This window comes from Tamandua tetradactyla, chromosome 3, assembly GCF_023851605.1.
Source record: "Tamandua tetradactyla isolate mTamTet1 chromosome 3, mTamTet1.pri, whole genome shotgun sequence".
NCBI lineage: Eukaryota > Metazoa > Chordata > Mammalia > Pilosa > Myrmecophagidae > Tamandua > Tamandua tetradactyla.
In genome coordinates, this window is record NC_135329.1 from 154,498,776 (window position 1) to 154,523,563 (window position 24,788).

At 37.6% G+C, this 24,788-nt stretch overlaps 1 long non-coding RNA gene and 1 other non-coding gene across 2 annotated transcripts in view; one reads left to right on the forward strand and one right to left on the reverse strand.

Annotated features, from left to right (window-relative positions):
• LOC143676429 (uncharacterized) overlaps positions 1 to 24,788 on the forward strand; it is a 105,244-nt gene that overhangs the window by 25,370 nt on the left and 55,086 nt on the right. The window lies entirely within an intron of this gene.
• TRNAG-CCC (transfer RNA glycine (anticodon CCC)) lies at positions 3,667 to 3,737 on the reverse strand. The gene has a single exon. It is a non-coding gene; the product is annotated as a tRNA-Gly (tRNA).

Genomic DNA, 24,788 nt, shown 5'->3' on the forward strand with positions numbered 1-24,788 from the left:
CTAATTAGTCATACATCCTGAAGTAGTTAAGGATGTCTGTGGTGAGGAATATGAATTATACCAGAACTGCTTTTAGCCTGACCTATGGCGACTTGAATGAATAAATTCCTCCCAGGAGAGAGAATTGCTCACTGTATAAGGTGGGCGTACTCACTTCTTTCAAGGCAACAGGATACATTTAGCAGCAAGGAAAAGAGAGTTTATCACATATATCCTGGGTAAGACCCTTTGATGGTTTGATGTTTCTCAAGCTCCATTTCTTGGCTACTAAGATCTGTTTCTTTGAAAAGAGAGTAGTCCAAAAACTGAAATTGATCAAGAAGCCAGGTTCTGTTCTGGAATTCTTCCTGGTGAAGAAATTGAAGGGAATTTAATTTAGATTTTAGTTAAGTAGTCTGTGATGATTTTTAGGGAAGCTATAAGGCTGTCAACTTGTATTTAATTTGCCAGACTAAAGTTTAAGTTTTCTCAAACAAAGCCCTCATTAGACTTGATATGAAAAAAAATGATAGCACAGCAATTAACAGGGAAAATTGACCTCCAGATAGTAAAAGACAGGGAAATTACATTTTGTACTTAAGAAATGGTCTTCAAAAAGTATTAGCAACTGAACAGGGGGAATCCAGTATGATAGTGGTAAGAGGAAAATTAGTAGTGGGAGAAAAGAATAAAGACTGTCTTAGTGAGCCTCTGGTCAGTATCTAAGACATGACTCAGGGCTTATCCCTCTGGAGGACTGAAAAGAACAAAGCCAGATGTTGAAAGAAACCCTCAGTTATCTACAGCCTGTCCATTAGACAGCAGGATGAGGAAATTGAGGCCTCGTATGGTACAGTGACTGGTCCAAGGACACTCAGCAAGATAATGTTATAACCGGGATATGTCAGCTCTGTCCTACACTGTTAGGCAATTTGTACTATTTGTACTGTCTTCTTTCCTGGATACAAAGACAGGAAGTTTCTAATAGTACAATATTTAAGCAGTATGTGGACTGGCAATAAAATAACTTACCAAATATCCATAATAGTCATTCAAAATAGACTCCTTCTACTAAGGATATCAGAATTGATAATGTTTGAGGGATAAAGTGTTTTTATGTAACTAAAAGCCTCAGACTTTAGGAATTTTTCTTGGGAGAGAATATCTAGTATTTAATAGAAGAGTGATATAATGTTGCAATCCAGTTGCACTAACCTATGAATTATCTACATATTTTAAGATATGTAGATAGTGTATTGGGAGACCAAAGAATATAAACAGATGTTAAACACGCAGATGGAAGGATATTCAATAGCATTTGTCATTAAGGAATTGAGAATTAAATTAGCAATTAGATTCTACTACCCACCTATTAGAATGGTTAAAATCTAAAAACTGACAATAATAATTGCTGGTGAGGATGCGAAGCAAGAGAAACTCTCATTAATTGCTGGCAGGAAAGCAAAATGATACAGCCACTTTGGAAGACCGTTTGGCAGTTTCTTACAAAGCCAAACAGTCTTTCCATATGATCTAGCAATTGCACTCCTATGCCTTTATGTAACTCATCTGCAAATTTATGTCCACATAGACATCTGCATGTGAATGTTTATTGCAGCTTTATTTATAAATGCCAAAAGCTGGAAGCAATCAAGATGACCTTCAATAGGTGATGGACAAACAAACTGTGGTACACCAATACAGTGGAATACTATTCAGTAATAAAAAGAAATGAACTATTAAACTACAAGAAAACACGGATGAATATTAAATGCATATTTCTCAGTCAAAGAAATCAGTGAGAAAATCAAACTGTATAATTCCAATTATATGACATTCTGGAAAAGGTAAAACTATAAAGATGGTAAACAGATGAGTGGTTTTCAGGGGTTCAGGGGACAAGAGGGATTGAGCAGGTGAAACACTGGGAATACTTTAGAGTGCTGAAACTATTCTGAATGGTACTGTAATCATGGATACAGGACACCATGCATGCAAATTTACAACACAAAGAACAAAACCTAATGTATGCAGATTAAAAAAAATTAATTTAGGAGGTCAGAGGATCCCGTGATGGAATGGGGAATGTGACAAAAGAATATAACTGAAACAATTTCCTTGAAAGGGTGGGGGAAAAAGGTTCTGACCTAAGTAGCTTTGGAAATGAGTGGACTGTGTAGGATTAAAGGCAAAAGATATTGTTCATAAGCACTGTACTTTAGTTGATAAAGTTTTTGCCCACTGGGGCACAGTTAACGATTCTAATACTGTGTGTTTGCTGGAAGTGAACAATAAGTAAATGATTGGCAGATAGTGGGAACAGGTTTCTCACTGTTAGTGTGAGAGGTTACAGATAACCATATGGTAATAGATTAGAGTTGGAGACATCATATGAACACATATTTAACTTAATAGAGATACAGTAGTTTTTACAGATATATGTATATCCATGGACTCTGTCAGCTGAGGCAGCCCAGAAACAATGATACCCCAGCAACTTTGGAAATATTAAATACGCAGATTTTGGTTTCTCATACCATTCTCCATTAACCAGGGCCTCCTGGAAAAACAGCTGATTCTAGAACTAGGGAAGGGAATATACAAGATGAACCTAGGACTTATTGTAGTATCAGCAAACAAATAAAAAATGCGCATGCTTGGGTTATGTCAGAGGGACACAGGAGCCAACCGAAAGAGCTCTCAATGGCAAAAATTGAAACAATTTGAGCAATGAAGTAAAGTCAGATTAGATTAAAACTGAAAATATAAAATAAAACCCATGAGTCCATACTGACATAAATAAATGATTGAATAAATAAAATCACAAGAGTAGACAAATCTTCCTTATAGAAAGATTTCAAAAAATTTATGTAGCTACTCCACCCTCAAGAAGGCAGAGCATAACTTCTACTCCTTAGATGCACTCTTTGTGTATAGTGACTTCCTTCCAAAGTGTACTGTGTGGAAAGGGGGAAGAAAAGGGTAATGATGCAGTGGAGACACCTGACAAACAATGCATCAGCCAAGTGTTCAAAGGTAATATTAACAGTGATAAGTCATGTTGGTAGTATGTACCCTTTAGCGAATGTGACCAAAAAAAAATAGCACTTTATCTCTGTGGTCTTCTTCCCCCAAACCTACAAGGCATGTCTAATCATGAGAAAAATATCAGACTAATCCTGATTTAGAAATATTCTACAAAATATCTGATTAACACTTCTCCAAACTGTCAACATCATCAAAAACAAAGCCTAAAAAACTGTCACAGCCAAGACAAACCCAAAGAGACAAGAAAACTAAATGTAATATGGGGTCCTCAATGGGATCGTAGAATAGCGAAAGGATGTTAGGTAAGAACTAAGCAAATAGAAATAAAGTATGGACTTCAGTTAACACAACTGTATGAATATTGAGTCATTAATTATAACGAATGTACCATACTAATAAAAGATGTTAATAATAGGGGAAACTGGATGTGAGGTATATGGGGGCTCTCTGTAATATCTTTGCAATTGTTCTAAAGCAAAAAGTTTATTGAAATTGGTTGGAAGAAGAGTGTCAGGTAGGGATGCTGTAAAGTTTGTACAGGTTTTCAGGAGAAACAATGAGAGCAGTGTTCCAGAATATCGTAGGGATAGCCGTCTTGAGCTTGCCCTCAACTTTTTCTTTTTTTTGGGTGTGGAGGGGTGCATGGTCCAGCAATCGAACCTGGGTCTCCCACATGGGAGGCGAGCGTTCTACCACTGAACCAGCCGTGCACCCCTTGCCCCAAATTTTTAAAGAACTTCTTAGAGGTAGAGGGGTAGGAATTGTCTCAAAAGTAGCATACGTCTATTTTTTTAATGGAATGAAGTAGAGAATGCTATCATACTTCAAATTTGTAAGAGCCTAATATCATAAAAAAGTTATGTATTTTTTAAAAACCCTTCACATGTTCTTACGTGTCTACTTTGCATTGATGACTGTTTTGAACCAGGAACAGTTTAAAGCAAAAACGTCTTGACTTTTCCTAAGATGATAAATACTAAAGAGTTGGTCTCTCTCTTTGGGATTCTTTCACGCTAAAATTCTTTCTGAAACACACATTCTCAATTCATTCGGTTGTTTGGAATCTGATTATCTGGTTTGTAAATTCTTCATTCCTTTTGCTTCTCTCTGTCAACCTCTTATTAGATAGAAAAGCATTATTTTCTTCAAGGTGAGAGAAAAAGTACAGAATATAGAAAGTGGTCTCCAAAATAAGCCTTTTGGATTGTGTAGATTTGATTTCTGTATGCTATTATCTTTTCCACTCTCCCACTGAGTGTAGTATCACTCAGCCATATTACCTATCTCCAGATTTCCAGAATTTAGAAGAGTAAAGATTTGGGGCAGAAAGCAGTCCTGGAAAGGTGACTTCTTGTTGAGTCTCCTGTGTTACATTTCATAACATAAGCCCAAGTCTTGCTCTGGGCCTTGGATTTGTAGGTATCTCCAAGGATCCACCTTAACTGGGTGTTCAGAACTGATGCTAATTTTGAGTGAGCCCTGGCCATTTATAAGGTACAGGTATAAAATATGACGCTTTATCAACTTAGGGAAGGATGAATCATCAGTACCATTTTCTCCCACATCTGAATCCTGTTTGGAGACCTTGGCCCCAAACACTCTCTTCACCAACTCTTGCAAGAGTGAAAATCAAGGGCAAAACCTTGGGCCATTAAGGAATTTACAACATGTTTGTGAGAAGAGAAGCAGAAAAAGTTTTTAAAAACTCAGCCAATCTACAGATTGGCTAACTCTAGTTCTGGCAAATTCCAGAAAATCTAAACTAGATGGTATGCCTACTAATTATACTCTAGCTATAAAATTCTCAATCAACAAGCAACAGAGTGGCTGCTGATACACAGCAGGACATGATGATCTTCTACTTTCTGTTGTTTTTCCTGTGTTTTCATATGCATGTGCTGTATGTCAGAGTTTCAAATACATTCTTCTTCAGAAACTTGTGCTGGCCTGCTCACTTATTGCTTCCACATCTTGCTAGAACAATCACAGTCCAGTGCCATTAGAAAGCTCATTACTCCCTCTAAATGAAAACACCTAACTTCCCAACTAAGTCAGACAGGAAAAGAAATGATGAAAGGCAGGTTCATGATAGCCAGGGAGACAATAGAGCTTCCATGCAAGGGCTGGCCGTGCCTTCCCTCTGTAGAGAGCACAGGCTATGAAAGTCAGCAAGAACTTTCCCTTGTGGAACTCACCTTGGAAATGACATGGAGTCTGGATGCATTGGAAGGGTAAGGGAGGTGGAGTGAATGGACCGTGGGCACAGTCATGTCTTTGCTCCTTGATTTGTCCTTTACTGGATTTGATGTTTATGAAGAGTTAAAAAAAAATTGACATCAAACCATTTACAGGGACTTGGCATTTGACCTGAAAGTGCTTTTCTTATAGTGGATGGGTCTTTGTGCCAGGAGCCTTCCTCCATTGATTTATGAAATAATTAAATGGTATTCTGGCCCAGTACATGTTGAAAGCATAGCAATGGCAAAGGACTTGGACAGGATTAACTGTAAATATTCTGAAAAGGTAAGTTGTCTTTTTAGAACTAACCCATTTGTCTATTGAAATGTTCATCTTCTTACTGCAATGTGCCTACCCTTTCCTTTATTGAATTTCAAACATTTTTCCTGAATAAGTCTCCATCCTGATTCTCCTTCTAACCTGGTGAAAATTTTTGAGGGGCGGTCTATCAGAAGAAACTAGACACATATTAATTTTTAATAACCAGCAAACACATTTAAAATTGAGTTAACATATTTTGTCTAGATTCTTTGATCTTTGCTGAGTCTTTGCATTTCTTAAAGCTTGTATAGAAGTAATAATTTTGGCTGTTCATGTAAGAAAAATAACATTTCTGAATTAATCCTGTTTGTGTAAGAAAAAGAACATTTCTGAATCAAAATTTCAGCAGCTCCTAACAAAACTTATGGAGTCTAAATCTCTGATTCCATGCTAAGTTTTAAATGTAGTGAGCTATTTTTAGTCTGAAAAAAAAAAGAGTCCATGACAGACTTTCCTTACTGAACATTCTTATTGTTTATTAACAATAGAATGTAACACACAATAAAGGAAAAGTAAGAGCTGAGCAAAAGGGTTCAACTGTTTCTTTTTTAAGAACACAGAACTTGAATAGGAAGTGAATAAGGCTTTTTTTAAAAAGCTAACAACAAACCCAGTATTCTATATTTTACCTCACTGGCTGAAAGATTCTGAGAACCTTGATATTCTCCAGATCACATTACAGATGCAGTGATAATCTTAAAGCTTAGACATTTGGCATAGTTAAGGTTTTGCAACAAGGTATTCTGGCAGAAGAGAGGAGGCCATAATTAGCAAAATATCCTTGTTAAACTTTAAAGTATTATCCTTTTGGATCCCATGAGTTGTGTTTTTTTTTTTTTAATAGCTGCATCATTTGTTTAGATCATTTCAGTTCTATGACTTAATGTATTTCCAAAGCTGGCTGCAAAGCCTTATTTATTTTATCCTCCAAATGAGAAGAAACATAACCGCATGATTGAAGGTCATTTTTTGTGTGTGCAGCTCCTCTATCTCCCTTTCCGTAAAATACTATTTACTATTTAAGGTTTTTCTTTCAATTTTATATATCACCACATTATCCATCAAAGTCACATTTCCTTTTGGAGGTTACAAATACGAGGTGGCTGTGTAAAATAAGGTGGTATCTGACAATGTGATCCAAACGTCCTCTTTCCTAGTTTTTGGGCAGTTGAGAGGCTGGTGGTCACACAAAGACAACAGCGACAATGGAGAAAAGGAAGGCCTGGAAGGGCACAGGGGGTCTGCTCTGGCCTCTGGTCTGGATACCCAAAGTTTTGAGGGATCTCATGAGAGCTGTTTCATTCTAGGTCCAAGGGCATACTGGCATCTACCTGGGTTGGAGAGACTACAGGAGAGGGGAGGGGATTTTTGCCAGGGCATTTGTCCAGGGTGTTCCCTTTCCATTCTGAGATGAGATAAATGGAACTTGAAGTCACCTTCGGTAACAGCGTGTCAGAGGGGAAGGCAAGGACCTGGTAGTACCAAGGAGTTTCAGTATTAACACTGGGAGCTGATAAACTCTCTCAGCAACCGTGAGTAACTTGCATAAGAAAGGCCTGAGCTGCAGGCCACTGAGTGACATTTTGCCAGATACACTGATTTCATTTCAGCTATTTGTTCGCAAAGAACCCTAATACTTCTGAACTCACAAAAACTTCACTGTTGGAAGATTTTACAGAAAATTTTATTTTTGCTCCTTTTGTTCATTACTGCGATAGGAAAGCACATATGTCTGGAGCTTCTTACCTATGTGACATTTGCTTCCTGTGCCCCATTATGTACTAATAGCAGAGAATATAGACAGGTAGGCACAAGAAGGAAGTTTCAAAGAAAGAGAACAACAGTAATATTATTAGATATTACCCTTATTGAGTGCTTTCTTTGTACCAGATACCGAGTTAAGCATTGTTCAGGTTTTATTTTAGTTCGCCTAATAACAGCCGATGGAGGTAAGTTGGGAGGTTAGGTGTGTTTTAAGTTAGTCTGTTGTTAATGAGCTGGGATTCAAGCCTAGGGGTGCCTCAGTACAGAGAGTCAAGCTCTTAACAACTGTGCTGTGTTACCTGCTCTCCTTTGTCTCCCCAGTTTTGGAGGCATGGGAATAGACTCATTGGAGAAAGATGAATGGCTACAAATCAACAAAGTAAAAAGTGATTAGGCTATGTGTACCTTCTACTTATTGACTATGAATTGCTATTTCCTAGAGTCTTGGGTTGTGATTGCTCATGCCAATGGCCTCTGGGTGCATGATTACCTAACACTGCTAAATCCAGCCAGAAGAATCTAGCCTTTGATGAAAAAACGTGTGTGAGAAAGAGACATTGGGCGTTTCTGGCTCAAGATTCTTCCTAATTATTTGTAACCTCAACCATTTGGTCAGCTCCATTCCTGGTCCTACCCACAGGCAGCCCACAGAACTCTTACACAAATTGACCTGTTAATTAAGCATCTCTCCTCTGGTTATAGCCTTGGGTGGCCATGCTCTGCCCTCCAGCACCCACAGCTGACTTTGATCTCTGAAGCCTAGGGGCAGATATGAGTTGGGCCTGGTCTCAGGCAGTGAACACTTAAACTGCCAAAGGAATAAAAACACACCTAGAATCTGGAAACTGGACGCCATGCAGTGCAGGACTGAGCAGAAAATGGAACTTGGATGTCTTGAGATGATTCAGAACTCTGTGTTCCTCAAGAGAAAAGTAATTTTTTCCCAAGCTTTCTTTTTCTTAGTCTTTAATCCATTTTCTAGAGAAGGCTTGCTCTCAACTGGCTTTTTAAATGCAATTTTATTGAGAAATATTTACATTTCATATAATCATCCAAAGTATACAATCAGTGGTTCACAGTATCATCATATAGTTGTGCATTCATCACTATAGATTTTTTAACATTATCATTACTCCAAAAACAAACAAAAAAGAATAAAAATAAAAGTCAAAAAGAGCACCCCAAACTTCTCATACTCCCTATCTCCGCCCCTATTTGTTTATTTATGGTCTTTATTTTCTTACTCATCTGTTCATACGCTAGATAAAGGGAGTGTCAGTCACAAGGTTTTCACAATTACACAGCCACACCATAAAAGGTATATAGTAATACAATCATCTTCAAGAATCAAGGTTACTGGATTACAGTTCAACAGTTTTGGGCATTTCCCTCTTGCTACTCCAATACACCAAAAACTGAAAAGGGATATCTACATAATGCATAAGAATAACCTCCACAATGATCTCTCTACTCTATTTGAAATCTCTCAGCCACTGAAACTTTGTTTTGTTTCTTTTCTCTTTGCCCTTTCTGTGGAGAAGTCTTTCTCAATCCCATGATGCCAGGGCCAAGCTCATCCCCAGGAGTCACGTCCCACATAGTGGGGGTGGGAGGAGGCAGTGAGCTCACTGCTGAGTTACTTTAGAGAGAGAGAGGCCACATCTGAGCAACAAAAGAGGTTCTCTGGGGCTGACTCTTAGGCATAATTATAAGTAGTCTTAGCTTTTCCGTTCAGGAATAAGCTTAAAAGTAATTTTTATGATTGATTTTTAGAAGTGCACTTTCATAATTGGTAACATAAAGATATTTTTTAAAATATGGAATTTATGAAAAGAAAAAATAAATAAACCACTGTTCCATTGCCTCAAGACAAGTCTATTTAATTCCAGCCTGTCTTCTAGTCTTATTGGATAGAGCTGTGTGTTTTATATGAAAACATATATCATTTTTGCCATATAACTGGACCTTTAATAAATTTTTATTGGATAAGTAAGAAATATTTAATTTGATTCTGAGACAAAATGATTTTCAGAGGATTTTTAAATTCATAACTCTGAATTTTATAATAAAATTGTTGTCTTTGAATTCAAATGCCACAGTGAGAGGACTTGGGCACCCACAACTCCACATCTTTGACAGAATATTAATGTGGCTAGTTCAGTCAGCTGTGGCTGGTTTCTTAGCACTCCTCTGATGTGGTGAATATCTTTTTTTAACATTTTTATTGTGAAATATAGCATATATTCAAAGAAGTAATACATTTCGAAGTATATCTTAACAAGTAGTTTTAGAACAAATTTCAAAGTATGGTATGGGTTACAGTTCCACCATTTTAGGTATGTCCTTCTAGCTGCTCTAAGACACTGGAGACTAAAAAGAAACACCAATATAATGATTCAGCAGCCATTCTCATTTGTTGAATCCTATCTTCTCTGATACACCTCTTCCTGCTCCTTTGATCCTTCTCTCATTCTTTAAGATATTTGGACAATGGCCATTTTAACCACTTCATGTTGGAAAGGGGTGTGGACCTTATGAGGTAGGGAAATGCAACTGGTTGATGCTCTTGGAGAGGCTGGTAATCCTGGATTTCAGGGCTTATTTGGCCTAGGAATGATGTGGTGAATATTTTGCCTGTTGTTGATAGTAATACAATAATTGATTATATTTACAGAGTGCTTATAGTATATCAGGAAAAAATTCTAATTCTTTCTATCTAATAATTCATTTAATACTCGAAACAGCACTATGAAGTACTAGTATTATCTACATGTTACAGAGGAAGAATCTAAAATAATTTTTCTAGTTATTAAGTAGTGGAACTGAAATATGAACCAAGGCAGTCTGGCTCCAAAGCCTGTGAGCTTAATTATCATACTTTAACAGGACAATCTTCTAGCCTTATTATACCAGGGCTTTCCTTTCCCAAATTTTCCTTTTCAATTCATCATTAGTTGACTGGAATTTACTACCTAGTGATCTTTTTCAATAAGGATCTGACTGTGCATATTTATGAATCTATGAATTTCTTTTCATCTGTTTCCAAGTGCAATTAACCAAAAGCATGACTCAAACTGGCTTAAACTTTGGTTCTCAAATTTCAGCCTACATCAATATCACCTGAAGTCCTTCTTAAAGCACACCTTGCTGAGCCCCACCCAAGGGTTTCTGATCCTGTAGGTTGGTGGCAAGGATTTTAGAATTTTCAGGTCTAACAAGTTCCCAGGTGATGCTAGTGTTATTGGTCCTGGACCATACTTTGAGTAAATTCACTGCAGATTCAGGTCTTCAAGTTCTTTAATCCAAATTCTCCAGCTCTTTTGTGTGTGTGTGTGTGTGTGTGTGTCTCTTTTTTAGCTATTACCTCTTTTGTGTATCTGCCTAGTACTTAAATAGTAGCAAGATTGTGGCAGCAACTTTAGGCCTTGAATCGAAACACAAAAATATCCAAGAAAAAGAAGAGTGGCTCTTTCTGCACTGTTCATAAGAACAAGGAAATTTCTGTATGAAAGCCTTTCAGATATTTCTTTTTAGTCTCCAGTGTCTTAGAGCAGCTGGAAGGAAATACCTGAAATAAACTGCTTGTTAAGATATACTTCGAAATTTATTGCTTTTTTGTATGTATGTTATATTTCATAATAAAAAATGTTTTTAAAAACCTTTCAGAAAAGTTTCTTTGAGTTCTGAGTTAAATTAGATCACCTTTCCATCCTTGAACAAGTTCTAGCGGGCAGGGGAATAGTGTTTGCTGATTGGCCCAGTCCTATGTTTCTGAACCAATCACAGTCAAGAAGCAAAGGCATTGCTCTCGGATTAATCAAAGGCTGCTCTGGCACTGCAGGAATCACTGACTTTAGATGGAGAAAAAGGACTTTACTATTTTACCTTCCTTGTCTTTGCTTTGGTTCAAAGCACTTAAGAAAGCGTTTCGTCTTTCAGGAGAAGTCTTCAGAAACTATCTTTGGGAATTAACAGACTATAATATTTTACCTTCTCAAGTCAACCTTAAAGCTCATATTTTAAATTTACACATTAAAAACATATTTACAATGATAAAACAAATGGACCTAATTTAAAACAGTGCCTTTAACACATAATGTGGAACACGATTGCTCTCCTATACTATATAAAATAAATGCCTGTCTATAGCCACAGTGTAGCTAGCTGTAGTGGTGAAAAGGATGGTTTTGATTTATAGAACGCTTGCAGTATGCCAAGAGCTATATTCCCCATGTATTATCTGATTGCATACTCATGGCAACCCTAATAATTAACTAATACTATATATGTTTTGCAGATAAGGCTTATACAATATCTATACTACAGTATTATACATCGATAGATGTATAATCTAATTTAAATGCATACAAAAATACACTTTTCTTGATAACTATAGATAATACCACTGTAGAATATACACTACTCATTCATTTCAGAGAGTATCTCTGTGAAGTATCTATTAAAAATAATAACTAATGTTAAGGGAGCTATGCTGATGTGTGTTTCCATGTCTAAATTGTTTAATTAAATTTAGGTGTCAATATTTAGGTGTTTATTATGTATAAGACTTCCTATATAAAGTAACATCTATATTTATATATTCATCATATATATTTATAGGTATATATATACAGAGGGAAGATAATCTCCATATCATACCTGGCTCAAAGTAAGAAAAAACTGTCAACTTTTATTCAGATTTTTACTTAATTCAGTGTAACAGATATTTATTGAAGAACTATTCACTGTGAAACATTATTCAAGGAAATGAGTATATATTCCTATTCATAGATACTAAGTGCCATGTACGAAATACTGGTTCCTTTAACATATACTATACTTAATATTCTCATTACAGGGGTAATTTCTCAAGCAAATTAATCGTGTAAGTTGTTTCTTGATAACAGCACAGGGAGTTAAGGCTGCCAAAGTCAACAGTGTGTTTCAAAGGCTTCCACTTTCTCTGTAACAAAGGCTGAGTAAGTCATGACTCATATTCGGGAAACTTCTATTTGAGGCCTTATTATCCTCATCTCTGGGGTGTGGGAAAGACTGGTAGCAGCGGGCAGCCTTCAGGGGAGGGTTCCGTTCTGTTTCCAATGTCACAGAGTGAGCGAGAAGCACATGGTAAAGTTCTCCTTGAGTCATTTTCTCTGTATTCAAGGGCGCTCTGGGAGAGGTGTGTACAGGGATCTGAAAACATGTTCAGGACAATGAAATTGTACTGGAATGAATGATCTGTTCCAGCATCTTGGGTTGAGTCAGGCCACATCACGGGGCAGTGCGCTAGCCTCTGTCTTGTGTCTAGCCACTCTGGATTGTTTACTGCTTCATTCTGTGTGTCTTATTCAGTTATGTGTGTGTGTGTGTGTGTGTGTGTGTGTGTGTGTGTGTGTGTGTGTGTGAGGAGGGGATTAAAGCTGCAATTTGAACCTGCACATAATGTAATTGAAAGAGAATGGTTTTTGAGTGCCCCAGAAATGGTTTAAATTGTGGCTCTGTCCTGTATACATTATGTGGCCTGGGGCAATGCCTTCACATCTCTAAGCCACAGTTTCCTGACTTTTAAAAGAGTGATACAGCTACCAAGTGTAATAGTTATGGAAAATAAATTTAGGCTTCAAATAAAAAAGAGCTGTCACAAGGCCTGGCTGTTAGTAGGGTCTCTAAAGAGACAATGAAGGATTTAAAAAACTATGAAAACCTAGTGAATTGGGGGTTAGGCTAAATGCCTATCCTATTTAGGGAGACTATATAATTTATATTCCAAAGAGATTTTCAAGAGTGAAAGGGTTGTTGGGCAGGCCACAGTGGCTCAGTGGCAGAGTTCTCGCCTGCCATGCTGGAGACCCGGGCTCGATTCCTGGTGCCTGCCCATGCAAAAAAAAAAAAGTGAAAGGGTCACTATTAATAATTATGCTGGGACAACAGGCCAAACCAGGACTGCCCTATGCCAACCTGAAGGTAGACTTTCTCTGTTTGCAATCATTTTGCTCTATTGAAGGGGCAAAAGTGAAGAGACAGAATTCCTATTTCTTGAGATCACAATGTTGCAATCATTTAAGGCCCAGGTTCCTCTCAGACCTTCATAGTTGTTTATCAAGGAATCTCACACATTCAATGTAGTTTGTAGTAAGTGGCAGGGTAGAAAAAGAAATATGCATAACCCAATTTTCTTCTTTCCCATATTCTACTCCCTTTTCCCTTTAAGCTGAAGAAAACCTAGATCTTCTTCGGACATCCCTGAGGTTGGTTGAGTGGGAGGGAGGAAGGAAGCTTTTGTAATATTTTGCTTTGGAATCCTGCAATTTAAACTTGACATTATCTGGAAAGCATTTTCTCCTTTCTGTTGTCGTTCAACCCAAAATATTCATTTACGTTATATTTGATGGCGTTCTAGTCACAGAGTTAATTCTGAGGCAGTGGAATGTGGTTATGCATCTTATAAACTCCTATTTAATATGGAACAAATAGTCCTGTCACTCACTTGAGTAAAAACATTTTTATTTTTAATAGGATGAAAAGGACAAATGTGATCATTTAAGGCACTTTTTATAGTTTATAAAATTCCAGTTTGTTTTTTTTATACTGTATGACAGGGTCACATTTCATTATTTTTCCATGTGAGTATCCCATTATTGCAGCATCATTTATTGAATTTTTTGTTTGTTTGTGTTTGTTTTGCTTGTTTGTTTGGTTCTTGGGAAGTGCATGGAAAAATTGCAGTTTTGAAACATGGAAAAAAAATCGATAAAACAGGTATTTAAACACCTAGCATTGCTTATTTTTTCATTTTGAAGTTTCATTCTGAACTATCTCTTGCTGTTAAATTCTGTTACCAAAACACCAAGGGCAGACACTTGAGTACTGATCCAAGAAATTGTCTATGCTAATAGACATGTTAGGAAAGAGGTGTAAAATGAGCTAATGCCAGACTTCCTATGCCAAAAGGCTGGACACTGCTTCCTTAACATCTGGCATGCTTCTTGCTCCCAGAAATGCTTCTGGGCAGATCCTTTATTTATTCCTTCATTCATTCATGCAATGAGAATTGTTTGTGCTTCTACTAGGTACCATGTTCTAAACCAAATGCTGGGGGTTTAGTCATGGTCACTTCCAGCCTAGGGCTTAAAATTCAATAAGACAGATAACATCGGTAGGAGTAATTATGAAAAAATGTGACCACACATAGTGATAGGGGAAGCTCAAGGTGCCATGAGAATCTAGGGAAGAGTCTCTGAATATGTGATTTTTTTTTTTAAGCTGAGTAGGGTGAGTAGGATTTGGCCAGTTTATGGTAGAAATAATGACCCAGGCAGGCAGAACAATCTGTAAGGGATGGAAGAAGAGGGAGATTTGGGTGTGAGGGTATGATAATAGACTAATATGGCCACAGTAAGGATAATCAGTCCGATATGAGGCTGGAGAGGCCTTCAGGGAATAAATTATGGAGGCTCTGTAAGTCATATTAAGGAGCTCAGACTTTATCCTGTGGGTAGCTGGGAAGCCCTTGAGAAATTTCATGCAGAAGGCTGACATGATTGGATATGCATTTTATTGAGAAATTCTGTATGCACACCAATTAGGAGAACATAAAATGGCCCAGATCAGAGCTAAAAGCAGTTTCTACAAAAATGTTAGTGGAGATGGAGAAACTGAGGAAGGGGTAGCAATAGGACTTGATGATTAATTGTATCTGGAGAGTACAACAGAAGATGCCTGGAATTTGGCTTTGGTGTCTGAGTGCCTTGTGTTGTCCCTATGTAATGCAGATATTATTTTAGGAGAAGAGCTGGGTTTGGAGGATGGTAATATTAAGTTCCATTTTGGGCAAGTTGAGTTTGAGATGCCTTTGATATATTAAAATGGAGATGTCAAACAGAGAGTTGATCATATGGGTTAGAGCTCAGGGGAGCTTGATGAACTATATTTAGAGATTTGAGAGTCATCAACATATAAATGATCTTTGAAGCCCTGGGAATAGATGAGACACTCTGAAGAGAGTGGACAGTAAAACAGAAGAGTAGGGAGAAGGATAGACCTCTAAGAAATATCAACAAATCAAGGAGGAGGCCCATTCTTGCATATTTCTGGCCGAGGTTTCAAAAGGACTTCAGCCAACAGGCTGCATGTGACCACAGCCTACCTGATGATAGGATGACGTGTCTGATAGGATGCATTGGACTGGGGTGTCATTCAGTGTCTATGCATAGTTTTAAGACCAGATTCTAACACAAGAAAAACATCTTCTGAGTTTCCCTGGATGTGAAGAAGACTCACAGCCTGGCTATCTCATTAATGTTATTACAGTTTCTCTGCTTTTCCTTCCCTTCTTTGGTAATGCTGTATTCAGGATATGCTTCCTGGTAATGTGCCAGGCTTGAGTTTGAAGACGGCCCTCATTTTATTCTTAGATAATATTCTTACTCATATTATAGAAAAAGGAAGTTTTATGATGGGGGTAGTTAGAAAATAAATATCTGCTTTCCCTGGCCATGAGCTATAATTAGAAAGACCAGAAATATCCTAAGTAGTAACTCAAGGATCATTTTTCTGAAGAATCTCATAAAACTTAATTAAAGAATGCAAAGGCCCTGATAGAAAATGTTTAATGTACACTGACATGGATATAGTTGCTCTTACTTGCTTCTCCGTGTTTGTAAGTCGAGATCACATCACTTACACATGATGTCTCTTTGCTCCAATAGACGATTCTTAGAACTATGGTATATTAAATCTGAAAGGATCTCAACAAAAGCCTCTAACCCAAGCCCTCTTCCCTTTATAGATGAGGAAATTCTGGGATGAAGCAGAAAAGCAGGGATGAAGGCACTGAGAATTCATATTATTTTCATGTTGCTGTATATTTGAATAGTAACATTTACACTCAAGGTACAACAAATTGATCACTGGTTAAGATCCTGGATTTTTGAAATTGATTATCTAGGTTTGAGTCCAGCCCCTCACAAGCCACTGAATTTGGGGACATTACTTAACATTCCTGTTCCTTAGTTTCTGCAGCTATGAGATTAGGATAATTATAGTATTTGCTCATAGGTATTGGAAGACAATTCTCCACAGGTTTAAATGTTTTGCATGTCTTCGTTACTGAATACCTTTTCAAAATGTTTGTATGGCAAGCTGCCTTGAGAAATAGAAGTAGTGTTTCCTTCCAGAGTAAAGAACAGGTTTTCTGACTGTCCACAATTTTAAAGATCATGACTCCTGCTGGAGCAAAAGTGCAGCATGCTTACTGCCCAGTGTATAAGATTCAGGTTCCCTAAGCTCAGATTCCTACTCCCTAACACAAACCTCTGTGAGTGCAGGCATCACCTGTAGCTTGGGGAACTGGTACAATTGCTGATACTCTGGCTACTGCTATTGCTATGTTATAAAGTTCCTTGTCTCTGAATCTCATGTCTCATGTCAGCATCCATGAAACTGTGGCAGACTAACGTGTCAGCTTACAAGGAGGGCAAAATCTCAGACTCTTTACAATTCTTGGTAACAGGCTTCAGTAAGAATTGAGTAAATAATATAAAGAACATGGAAAAGCATCTGGTGCATAACAACTGAAAACCTAACAGATACTGCTTGTTCATATTGCTGAATTGTTACATGTGTCAAAGGCACATGGTTTATCAGCAATGAGCCAGGGTTAGAATCCAAATCTGTAAAAACTCATGGTCTTTTCACCTCTCCATTCTACAAAACTTCCTACCCCTCGGGTTTTTTCCTGCATATTAAACTAATAAATAATGTTGAGGGTAATGTAATTGAAGGAGTTGAGATACCAATGCTTCACTCAGCTAAGAATTTATACCAACTTTTTTGGCTAACACATTAAAATCATTATGAGTGAGGCAAGAAATCTGGCAATCCCTGATGCAGAAAGCATTAAAATGTGATTTTAAGGGAAGGGTGGCCAAAATCATGGCAATCTCTGTACCATAGGAAGATTATGTTATACAGAAATATGTTATGAGAAAAATATTATGGAGTTTGAAAATACCCTAATGACAATCAACCTTATAGTTGTATCTACTTTCTTCCCTGCAAATCCATTTTGCTTTTTGTGAAGGGCTCAAAGTAATCATCTAACCTGTGTATGTCACAGACAAAATATCTGAAAACAATGGCTCCCTAGAACTAGTTGTTAGATTTAAAAACATTTCCCTAACATGTTTTCCTTTTTTAATTATTTATTTTTTATTGATATATATAATATATTCACATACCATGTAATCATCCGAAATGTTCAATCAATAGTTCATGCTATCATCTTATAAATGTGCATTTATCATCACAATCAACTTTTTTATTTTTTGTGAAAAAATAACATATATACAAAAAACAATAAATTTCAAAACACATAGCAACAACTATGTTGTTGTAGAACAGATTCCAGAGTTTAGTATGGGTTACAATTCTCCAATTTTGGGTTTTTACTTCTAGATGCTCTAAGATACTGAAGACTAGAAGAAATATCAATATAATGATTCAGCAATTATACTCATTTGTTAAACTCTACCTTCTCTGTATAACTCCACCATCACCTTTGATCTTTCTGCCACTCTTTAGAGGTATTTGGGCTATGCTCATTCTAACTTTTTCATATTGGAAGAGGCTGTCAATAATATGGGATAGGAGGATGGAACTAGTTGATGTTCTGGAGAGGCTGGCTCCTCTGCATTTCAGTCTCCTCTGGTCCAGGGATCCATCTGGAGGTTGTAGGTTTCTGGAAAGTTACCCTAGTGCATGGAACCTTTGTGGAATCTCATATAATGCCCTAGTTATTCTTTAGGATTGGCAGGAATGGTTTTGGTTAGGGTTTGGCAAGTTTATGATAGGTAGCAATGTCTAACTGAAGCTTGTATAAGAGTGACCTCCAGAATAGCCTCTCTCAGCCACTGATACTTTATTAGTTACACTTCTTTTCCTCTTTTTGTCAGGATGACATTGTTGATTCCATGGTGTCAGGGACAGACTCATCTCTGGGAGTCATCTCCCACGCCGCCAGGGAGACTTTCACCCCTGGATGTCATGTCCCACATTGTCGGGAGGGCAACAGTTTCACTTACAGAGTTTGGCCCCTAAGACATTTTCTGCAAGTCGTGGCTTAAGATTTGGTAGCTGTTTCAGTACTATTAACAACAAAAAAAAACAACTAATATTAATCAAAATACATGCTCTATAACTGACCCTTGCTCAGAACTTTTACATTAGTTTGTTTGCTTTTTTATTCAGTTCTCACAATAATCCTACAGTGTAGGTATTGTTAGTAACTCATTTACTGATGAGAATATGAGGTTTAAAGAAGGTAAATAGCTTGCCCAGGTCAAGTAGCTAGTAAGTTCCAATAGAACAATAAACCAAAATCTAATTACTAACTACTAGCGACTGTGCTCCATTAAATCCCAGCTACACTGCCATTTATCTTTGGTTGGGTTTACCAAGTAAATGAACGTGATGAGATGCAAAGCTAAAATTAAACTAAGTTTCTGCCAAATAACAAAGCAATTCAGAAATAGTCCTTATATACCAATAATTGCCAATCACAAATCAGTCCTACCCTTTCAATAAGCTACTCATTGACAGTCTCATTCTAATTGTATGCTCTTGAATGGAACGTGCAAATTTGCAGGAAATACAATGGTCTGTTTAAATCTTGAAAGAAATATATTTTTATAAATCCTCAGGCTTCTTCCAGAGTCCACTGGATATTGCAATTTTTTACTGTAAATAGAAATACTACATGAAAATGATCAACTTTTACAAATTGCCTTATTTCCTCATTCTAACTCTCCCACTTCACTACTCACATACTCAAAAATCAGATACTCACTTGTGGGAAGGTTAAGATCAGTGTATACTTGGTTAATGCCTGAGTTACAATGTTTCTAAAACATTCAGTTTTCTCCATTATCATCAACTCAATTTTAGGTATTTCATTCTGATTCGCTTAGTTCATCAGCTCTCTGAAAACACTGGACCTTTTCTCTCTTTGTGTCTTCTATGCTATTCCTGGAGTTCTGTTTTTTGTCTTTAAGCTTGTCAAACATAGTAGTTCCATTTTAAAAATAAGTTTCACCTGCTCTTTTCCTTTTCTACAGTACACTTCATATTTTTGAAAATCTGCATGACGTTTTTCATTCTCAATCACTTGCTGTAACAGCTTCCCCTGAAGAAATAAGGAAGTAACTAGAACAAGCAGCATGTTGAATGATCGGAATGTGGGGACAAAATCTAGCTTTACACCCAGCTGGAATACTTGGCAATGACTTTCTTTAATTTTAGGGATCACAAAACCCCATGTGTCTCCAGATCTTTTAAACATTGATTTGCTATAATTCTGAGTAGTGATCAGTTTAGACAATCAGATTCCTTGTCTTTAGAAGACTGCTGTTAAAACACCATCCTCATGGATGATTTTTGTTAAAAGAGCTTCTTAGTAAGTTGATCTCTAAGGACAAGGCAGTGAGGATACAGGAGGAAGGGGAGAAAATGTCAGAGTATGATGTCTACAGTGGCAGGACATAGGGGTGTCATGCTAGGGAGGTCTGAAGTCCTGTGACATTTGGAGTAGGAACTTGGCATTATTTGTCTTACTGTGTGTCCCCCAGTGGGACAAGAACTGAGGGGATGATAAAAATAATAAGTTGCAGATTGTAACTTTAAGGCACTTCCAGTCAAATCGAAAACATCAAACTCACATGACATGGGTAGAACACAATATATAATTATTATATTATGTGATATAGACAAGACTGTTTAGAATTCAAGGAAGGGAAACATTAAATACCTTAGGGATACTGACAGTATTTTCTAGAGATGACAATGAAGAAGTAAAGAGAAGAAAGGGGTGTGGTCAAAGAAGAGAATAACAAAGTATCTGCAGAGAGATTGTGTGGGAGCTAATACCAAAATGTTGGGCTAAAAATGTGGCTTGTGGTGTGGGAGTCTTAGAAGGGAGACTTGGAGTCTAGGTGTGGCACTGACTCATACAAAACTCTCTAATTTGATTTCTACAGTGATAAAAACAAAGCAAATGAAATTTGCTTATTATCCTCTTAATTCACGATTTTGGGGGCCCCTTTGAATTATGGTAGGTATCATCTGAAAGCATCTATTGTGTGGCAATTTTTGTATGGCATCAAGTTAAGGATTGAATCAGTAAAACCGCATATATCCTGTCCTTGCCCTGTAGGTGAATATAGTATAATGCTGTTACCTAAGAAAACACTGATAAAAGGAACATCGTGAGCATGTTCTTTGTAAGATGTCTGAAAGCATGGCCGAGCCGAATCACCTGTCTTCTTTGCCCTTGTTCCTGACCCTTCTCTTCTCAAATATCCACTGCAGTGTGAATTCTGGCAGAAAGCTCAGCAAGCTGTATCCAAGGGGTGGTAGAAGAGGTGCATTTCGGAATGTGAGAAATCCTGAGTTTGGTCTGTCTGAATCCCACAGAAAAACTGTTTTCTCTATTCTTGGAAACATTTCACAGATAACTAACAATGGCAGTTATGTTACAACAGGGCTCAATTAGAAGGAGCATTTCAAAAGAAAAAGAAGCAAAGGATTTAGGAATTTAGACCTGGTCCTAACACTTCTAACAGCTCTATTTCTCTCTGGGAGGAGCCATCTCCTCCTTTGTTACCCAAAAGAAAATGCTATTACTTTACTTTAAAAAAGACAAAAGCTAGCCTGAAATCACAGAGTAAAATTACGAGAACCAGATCCAAGTTCTCTGAGTTTTGACTCCCCGTTTGGCTGCTTCATGTGGAATTGGGGGTAACATTTAACACGCAGTGAAGAAGAGCTGGTGCAGTGAAGCCCACAAGGAGGGATGACTTGGAAACACTCTCTTAGAGAAGTCAACTACTGTTTCATAATTTTGGAGGTAAATGATGCCTGATACTATTGCTTGTTTTATTTGTTGGATGGATTTGTTTTACTAGTGAACTGAGATGTTGAATAAGAACTTCTTTACTTGAAAGTTTTGGTATTAATATTGGCTGGAATTTGGAATTCTGTGAAAGCAGAAAACATTTCACTGGTTCTTGCTTTGAATATGTATGTGCATTTAATGCTCACCTGAGTATTTAGGTCTTGTTCACAATTGTTCTTTTGGATAACTAAGATAATACAGCTGTATGAACCAATGAAAGACATTAACATAGTTAACAGCCTGGCCGTTTTATGAATACTTATGTTTTATGAGTACTTATGTGTTATGAACACATAAGCCTGTTTGGAATTTCTTTTTTCCATTTTATTAATTGGAATTTTCTGCATTGAAAAGTCTAATACTTCAGGGACCAGAGTAATATATCAAGGGAGAAGGATGCCTGTGTGAAGTGTGGAAAGAGATTCAGTAGACATTTTCTCTAGTTATTAAAGAGATGATGTGCTAGACAGTTCCTGGGACATGGTTAGAGCTTGATGTATTGTTCTTGGTTGATTGATATAAGAAGGAAATGGTTGCCCTTCACAGTCATAAGTGAACATAGGGTGTGAAAAGTAAATACAACCTGAAAGTACAACTTGTGCCATAGTATTTAACATTCCTTGTCTTTTTTCACACCTCCAGCTTGTTTTATAAAGGCTTCAAGTATGGTGAAGTTCCAGATGGAAGAGATAAAGGAGAGTTTGAACAAGGGAGAAGAGAAAAAGAAAGATAGGATAGATGGGATCCTAAATGAGGGAAGGACACAAAGTTGGAAGCAAAAGTATACTTTGTTAGTTTACAACTTAGGGAAAGTGGTACAATCTTAGAATTTGAGAGATCCATGGGACTACAAGATGTGTGTGTGTGTGTGTGTGTGTGTGTGTGTGTAGGTGTGAGACGGGGGGGGGGGGGGGGAGAGGGAGAGAGAATGAGAGTGAGAAAAGTAGGCCTGAAATGTGTAACTTCAGGTCCGAACTGCAAACACCAGTAGGTTTCCCACTATCTGCTCTGTTTCCCAGTTGGTCTCCTAGAAGAGAACCCAAAGGTATTCACTCGCTATTTACTCATCTTGTGGAACCTGGAGCTCTGAAGAGGGGAAGCTGTGATTATCTCTTGATAGTGTATATCCATAAACTACTTGATCATTTTGTTTTTCAGTTCACTGGTAGTATGGCGTTCCTTTCTGTGTTCAGGTTAGCTGCCGTAAGATAACTTAGAATTATCATTTGCTATTATGACCTATCAATAGGACCTAAAAAAGGATTCCTTTGGGCAAGACCTTTGGAAAATCAGATTCTAATGTCAGCCCCATAACTAATGAGTTATGTGAACTGTTGAGTCACTGAGCCTCCTGCATGTTTCAGTTTCCTCTTAAGAAATAAAATAATCTCTACTGATGTCCTGCTGTTAAGATAAAATGAGGCCAAATATACACAATACTTTGAGAGGAATGAGATACTAGATTTGTATCTGAGCTAGTATAATTTTTTTATACTTAGCATGGAAAGAGCCTCAGCCAAATTACCATTGTATAAATTCTGAAGCATATTCCATTAGAAAAGTATACTTTAAGACTTTCTGCCTTTATTTTTGTTTGTCTTGGAGGAGAGGGGCAGGAGATGGGAAAGGAAGCAAGTGAAATGAAATGATGGCATAGAAGACCAAGGAGTACGTTCCTATGTGCTTCTCTTGAGTATCGCTTCGGATTGTACTTCTGTTTCTACGTTAAAACACAATGGGCATTTAAGGGGATCTGTCTTCTTTATGATGATTGTGTCATAGACAGTTACTTTTGTGTCTTCTCCCTTATTCACTTACAAGCTCCTTTCAGACAGAAGCTTTGTCTCATATTTCCTACCCTTATAAGACATGACATAGAGCTTTGAACCCATAGATAATCAATAAATATCTGGTGAGTGAATATTATTTGTTGATTTTTCCAGTTCTAATATGGAGACAAGTCTCCATTTATATGTCATCAATGACAGTGGTTACATAGATAATAAAAGGGGACTAGCTAGGTAGTTCAGTGGAACACTGCTTCCATTTCCAAAGAAGAGTTTTGAAAGGCAAAACTTTAATAGCTGCCTACACATTCGTTATTTATGTCTGGCTATCACCCAAGCTTCTGTGCATTTAAAAAATACATTAGGGCCTGCTGTGATCCAAGCTCTGGTTTCATCATGTGCAGGATGAAAATGCCAGCTCTCTTTCAATCAGTGTTTTGAATATAGTCTGCGATGTAATTATAGATGTAAAATTGTATCTCTTAGCTCAAGGAGAACCGTTGAAAGAGAAGCAGCTGCTTTGTCTAGAATGTCAGTGTCACTATTTTTATAGGATACTTTTAAGAAACACTAATTTGTGAAAGAAAAGCATCCCAGAAGGCAAATTTCACAGTTTAAATTCTCCTACTCAAAGTGTTCTGCGGATCATAATTAATTGAAAGATGATGAAGGGATGAAGACAGCTTTGTTTAACTTCTTCACAGAGCAAGCGAAGTGATTCTGAATTACATTTTCAAAACTGAAAAGGAGTACAGCGTGCTCCAGACTGCCAAGCATCAGGTGATTGAGTGGTTATGAAATGCTGACAGGCGCTACAATACCGTCCTAGGGTGGTGGCAACTGGTTCTAGGCTGTTAGAATATCCCACACTGATAAACACGTACTTGTATACGGCATTCCATTTTTGAGGCAGACGTAAATAGTGTGTTAGTTTATTATTGTCTGGAAAGTGATGCCAGTGAAAAATTGCCAATTGGGCCCTTTTAAAGAAATCAAAACCTAATCTTGTATCAAAGTCAATCATTTTTGGTAGGCTTAATAACTGAACCACTTTGGGGGCAAACCTTAAGACACGAAGCTGCCATTTGCACTGTAGAGGAGTTTCAAGAATAAGGCTGCTGTAATTAGAATCAAGGAGGAATTGTGACAGATCAGGACCTAGATTCCTTAATATTGACAGGATAACGGGTTTTGTGTGTATGTGTATGTGTGTTGGGGGGGGGATTCTTTTGAAAGGGGTGGTGGCCCAGGGGATTTACTTTTCTCTTATTATTTTTGGCTCTTCCCTCTGACCCTATTACTGCTGCTAAAATAAGATGTAGCGCTTCCTCTGGGGACATTAAGCTTTGGGGAGAAATTGAGGCTGAGTTCTTTAATGTGGAGTAAAGTGGAGGTTGGAAGAAAGTTAGCAGCAGTGAAAATGTCCATGGGAAACAAGTGGAGACTAGCTGGAGGTCGAGAAATCTCCTTGGGTACAGGCCTTGCTACAGCCACGCAACTGTCTCCCCTGGAGAAGGTGAGGAGATGGACAGTGCTGGCCTCGGACCCTGCAGAGGTGGGTGCTGGGTGGTTGTGCAGGGGCTGGAGGTGTCTTAGCCTCATTCTCAGAGCTTCTGTGGGAGAGGACTTTATAACTCTGAGTATAGTTTACTGAAGGAAGTTACCACAGGTAAACCCCTTATACCTGACAATTCCTGAGGCAT